This window comes from Chelonoidis abingdonii, chromosome 17 (genome assembly GCF_003597395.2).
Source record: "Chelonoidis abingdonii isolate Lonesome George chromosome 17, CheloAbing_2.0, whole genome shotgun sequence".
Classification (NCBI taxonomy): domain Eukaryota; kingdom Metazoa; phylum Chordata; order Testudines; family Testudinidae; genus Chelonoidis; species Chelonoidis abingdonii.
The window spans coordinates 39,771,164-39,777,163 of record NC_133785.1 but is presented as its reverse complement, the minus strand read 5'-3'; positions in this window follow the sequence as shown (position 1 = coordinate 39,777,163).

The window sequence follows — 6,000 nt, the reverse complement described above, 5'->3', positions numbered from 1 at the left end:
GACACAGAGCTCGCCTAACCGGCCGAAGCTGGCTGGGCTATCCCCTAATAATCTAACTCAGTTGCCATAGGAACAAAAACTGTGACAACCAAATACACAACATATTCCTCCCCCCCCCAAATAACATCCCCTAAATAAAACACACAGCGATACGAGAAGGAGGGCTGCTCCATTTCCGCGCTAAAAACCCTGGGGATATTTTCCCCATAACCGTGGGTTCGCCCTAGCGAAAGATCCAGCCGTGAGGAGGCCTGCTGTCTCTAGGTGGATATGGCGACTTCTGGTGTTGTTGCACCGAAAGTACCATGGGCTCAGGGTCCGCAGCAGTGAACAGGTGAGAGGTGGTATCAGCTTGTGCTGGCAAAGAGGTATCTCAGCCGCCGGCAGTAATGGGAGAACAGTCAGGAACGTGATCATGATTCGGTGTCTCGCCGAAGAGAGTGAAGTCAGACCACTCAACTGCAGATTGTCCTCAGGACTGGCATGACCTGGCAACAGCTGATCTACATGTTGCCGCCAGATAAGATTCTCTGCAGTCCGGCCTGTGTAGAAAACAGGTCCGTTGAGTGATGATCATGGCAGGCGACCCATTGGCTCGGAAGTAGTATAATTCGAGCCAAAACTGGCTGTCCAGGGCTAAAGGTTCAGTCTTTTGCTCTGGTGCCCGTCTGATGACTTGATATTGCTGCTGACAGTTGCACAATTTGTCGGGGTTCAGAAGGTTTCAGCAGATCAAAGCAAGTGCGCAGCTGTTCGTCCCATCATTAGAAAGGCCGGGGATGCCTGGGTCGTAGCATGAGGTGTGTTTTGTAGGGAAAGTAAGAAGGTATCCAGACATGCTTTTGAATGGGAGGTGTTGTCCCTTGCTGATTCAAAGCGTGTTTCATTGTCTGCACAATCTTTCAGAGCTAATTCCATTGTGGATGGAATGATATGGTTTGCTGACATGATGTGGTGTATCCCATTTGCCTTCATAAAAATTTTTGAAAACTCCTGAGAGACGAACTGCGGTCGTTGTCTCTCACAAATTGTTCTGGCAGACCGAAACGACTAAAGAGTCCCTGTAGTTTTTGGATAGTACTCTCTCTGCAGTAGTGGACTGCCATTATAGAGACTTCTGGCCATTTAGAATGGGCATCTACTACTGCCACCCAAGAACATGCTTCCTTCAAGGGGGCCAGCAAGTCAATGTGAATATTTTGCCACAGGTTTTCAGGCCAGTCCCATGGGTGTAGGGGTGCCCACTGGGGTTGCATTCTCACACCCTGACATGACATACAAGCTTTTGCCTTCTCTTCAATAGCACTGTCCAATCCAGGCACCAAAAATAGCTTCGTGCAATTTCCTTCATGCGCACTATTCCACAGTGACCGGAATGTAGCTGTTCTAACATCTGTGATCTCAGTGGTGGTGGGAATAATGACACGTCTCCCCACAACAAACAACCAGATTGGACCAATAACCATCCTCCTGGACATGTAGGTAACAAGTCGGTGAGACCGGAGAGGGTTTGTCAAGATTTTTCCATGCGATCACCAGGTCCATAACTTGGGACAATATACTGGGTCAACGCGAGTTGCCTTCTTTATCTGAGTAGCAGTGATGGGTGTATTCTCTACCTGTTCAAAGTAGAAGATTTCCTTTTGGGCACTATCTTTGATGTTTGACCGGCAAAGGCACCTGCATTGAGAGCCATCTGCATTGCCTACGTTTTTTCAGATTGTGGATTTCCGATATTTGAATTTCATATGTGTGTTCACAGCTGAAAGTAACAATGCCCAACGTTGCATACGACTAGCAGCTAATGGGAATGCCTGTGTAGGGTCCAAAATTGACGTCAGAGTCGATGGTCTGTGAGAAAAGTAAACTTTCGCGTCCCAAACAGGTACTGATGAAACTTCCGAATTTCCAAAAACAATTCCTAATGCCTCACGTTCATTTGGGCGTAGTTATTCTGCTTTGCTTAGAGTGCGTGAAGCAAAAGCAATAGGTCTCTCTTCTCCCGAAGCATAATGTTGTGACACGACTGCTCCCACTCCATAAGGGGAGCATCGCAGGCAATTGTAGGGTAAGGATGGATCAAAGTGCTGTTAGAACTTCAGAATTTAGCAATGCATCCTTAGCTTTGTTAAATGCAACATCACAGGCTTCAGTCCACTTTCCAGGCCTTGTTCTGCCCAAGGAGCTTCATGAAGTGGTTTTTAGCAGCAGTGTGGCTAACTGTGAGATGAACTTTCCATAATAGTCAGTAGTCCTAGAAACGAGCGCAGCTGGCTTACATTTCGAGGTGGGGAGCCTCCACAATAGCTTTAACTTTTGCAGGGCCTTATTGAAGACCTGGCATATCATCAATGATGTGTCCAAATATTCAACAGAGGGCTGAAGAATTCACACTTGTCTTTGCCGAACTCGATAGCCATACTCTTCCAGTCTTTGTAGGGTAGCCTCTAAATTCTTTAAGTGATCCTCTTCTTTCCTTCCAGTGACCAGGATATCATCCAGATAGCACTGAACTCCTGACAAGCACCAAGATCTGGTCCATAGCCCTCTGGAACAGGCGGGAGAGACATTATTTCCATGAAGGGTAGGCGACAGTATCGATAAAGCCCCTTATGAGTCACAATAGTCAACAGCTCTTGGGACTTTTCATCGACGTGCATCTGTAAATATGCTTGACTCAGATCAATCTTACTGAACTTTTGTCCCCCAGCAAGGCCTGCGAAAGAGTCGATCGATGCGGGGGAAGCGGGTATTGCTCTGCACACAACACACTGGGTTGACAGTGACTTTAAATCACCGCAAATCCAGAGAGAGCCATCTTTCTTCACTATTGGAACAATGGAGTGGCCCATGTGCTATGGGTAACTGGTATTAGGACTCCATTGTGTGACCAGGCGCTCCAGGTCTGCTTCAAACTTTGGCCTGATGGCATGGCATGGCACAGTTCGGCTTTCAGATATTTTGGTGGACTGTCAGGTTTAATGTTCAATGTCACAGTGATTCCCTTCATACTTCCCAAATCCTCTCCAAAAACAGCAGCATGTTTCCTTAGTATATAGGGGTTAGACTGGTTTCTTCTTTTAGTCATCCGGTGCACTTCTGCCCAGTTCAGCTGATCTTCCCAGCCAAGACCTACCCATTAAGGCTGGGTAGTTACCTCTCACCACAAACAGTGGCAATTTTAGCAGCCTGTCCATTGAGCTCCACCTTAACATCAATAGTGCCCAACATGGGCACAGCTTCTCCTAGTATACTCTTCAGAACGTTTTTGTTGCCTTAAGCGGAAGATGCTGTAGCTTTTCTTTATACACAGTCTCGGAGACCAGCGAGATGGCTGCACCGGTGTCCAGTTCCATGCGGTAATAGGTTTGCCATCCAACAAACGGGTTACCCAGTATTCATGTGAGCCCACTGCCAAAGACAAAAACTGTGCAGTGGCACTTCCTCTTGCGATGAGGTGTCACCGTTGATCATCCTGGGAGGTCTGCTCTAGGGTATGCAGGTTTCCTCTTTTGTCGGCCAGACACAGGCCTCTTTTCTTTTGTTTACAGGCACACTCAATGTGTCCTTTTTGCCACTAGTGTCGACACACCAGGTCCTTACACCAGCATTCTGATGCCTGGTGACCTGGCTTACCACAGCGGTAACATCCTGGACTCTGCACAGTTTTTGTGGTAGTTCTTGTGACACTTTTTTGCACCCTAGGGGATGCACCGATTATTGCGCCTCCCTTGTAGCCAGTTCCATGGAGACAGCAATATCAACCGCCTTCTGTAATGTAAGCTGAGCCTCTTCAGTAGCGCTTCTGTATAGCTTCACTGTACAGGCCCACACTAACCTGTCACGCACAGGGCATCATTTAACATCTCTTTAAATTCACAGTGTTCTGCTAGCTTTTTTAAAATTGCTACAAATTGTACAACTGTTTCATCTTCTTTTTGGTCTCTTTTGTGGAACCGATATCTTTCAGCAATTACCACTGGTTTTGGGGAAAAATGGGATCTCAGGATTTCCACGTCACTGTAAGATTTAGTCTCAGGCTTACCAGGGTGTAGTAAGCTGCGTAGCAGGGAGTAGGTTTTAGCTCCTACAACACTTAAGAATATTGGCACCTTCTTCACTTCTGTAATGTCATTTGCAATAACAAAAAGCTCAAAACGCTCAGTATACACAGGCCATTGCACTATATTCTCATCAAAAGGTTCCAGTGGCCTGGGCAGAGCAGCCATGATTTTAGTTTCACTTTCACAGTCAGTGCAAACAAGCTGTTTGTTTGTTTATTTGTTCTTTACCTTGACTTCTACTTCCTTCTGTTACTGGAGCAGCACCGGAATCCCATCCATCGTCGCCACTTGTTATATCCTTGGGGGCAGCTGGTTTAGGAAGAAATCACTTGAGGCCAGACAGCAGACAGCTAACAAAACTACCATTTCTTTACAGACACAGAGCTCGCCTAACCGGCCGAAGCTGGCCGGGCTATCCCCTAATAATCTAACTCAGTTGCCATAGGAACAAAAACCGTGACAACCAAATACACAACATCTCCCTCAGCCGCTCTTCATGTAATGCTGGAACCTGGAGGTTTACCTTTGTTAAGCACTTGGGAGTTGTTACCATTAAGCACCTCAGGATTCCGGTTACTGGTAGCCTAGGATAATGCTCCAACGAGCAGTGTGCTGTACGAACACATAGTGACAATCCCTGCCCTGAGGAGTTGACACTCGACAAAGGCAGAAGCGGAAAAGGCGGGGGAGTGGGATATAGCACTCAGACGAGGGTGAGTACAAATGCTAGTGATGGGTTACGATTAGTACGATTAGCAGCGAGACCAAAAAAGTTGTGGTGAGTTAGAGACTGACACTAAACTTGTTCTCCTCTCATTCAATTCCATCATGAGGTCTCCATATCTCTGAACCCAGCCACTTATCTATGCCCCATCGGCAAATGTTATTCTGTCCCTCTGTGAGTCCAGCTCCAGTAACAGAGTACAAACGAATCAGAGGCATCACAGTAATTAAACTGGATAAAGATTCACAGGCTGTTCATTTGTAAATATGCCACAGGTGCTGGGTGCAATGTGCAGGTCGGCACTAGAAACGTGGCTGTGACAGACACACGCTCTAAAGACTCCTCTGGTTATTGGAAAAGAAGACAAAAATAAAAAGGTTTGATAATTGTTATTCTTTTGCCTGAATGTCACCCAGATGTTAATTGGTACTTTGGGGGCAGTTGTTTCTGAAAAGCTACATGCGGCTTCTGTCTTGGCAAAGCACCAGCCATTTTAACTTGAGCTTCCCTTGGCCTGTTAGCAACAAACAGCACAGATTCCTGTCCTCAATACCAAGACAACCTAACCAGAAGCTGCCTTGCAAAATTCAGAATTTCAAAATTCAAACCCAGCCAATCATGTGCAGGGCACAATAAACTTGTCCATACAATGGGATTCCAGCACTGACAGTCCTTTCCAGGCTCCAAGATTGGGTCATAGAAGCAATGAAAAATCCTGGCTTATTTGCATCGTTCTTACAGTGAAGAAGGAGACCCCAACCTTAAAGGAAATGTTCACATTGGTGCTCTCTTCAGCTTCATGAATTCATTTGAAAATTACTCAGCACAATAATAAATGCAAGTAGAGCTTTGTTATTTTGCACATCAGGTGGTAAAACTGTAGTCGCGAATAAATTGCCTGTAGTAAGATTTTTGCCATTAATGCTACGGTAGCAGATAGACTAATAAATATGCAGTGTTTTAAAACGACATTTGCAATTTCAGAGAGCGAAGATTTTTTTTTTATCTCCCACACAAACTGCACAATCACCCAATATTAAACTTTTTAATAGAAAAAGTTAAGCTGTGTAACGTAAACATTCTTCAGTGTGCAACTGCGTTACTAGTTTAGTCACAGTTGTAACAGGAGATAAGACGTCTTTAAAAACCTGTCGCCCCCCTTTCCAGCCAGTCTGCTACCCGGGACTCTTAATTCAGGACTCTTAGCAACTG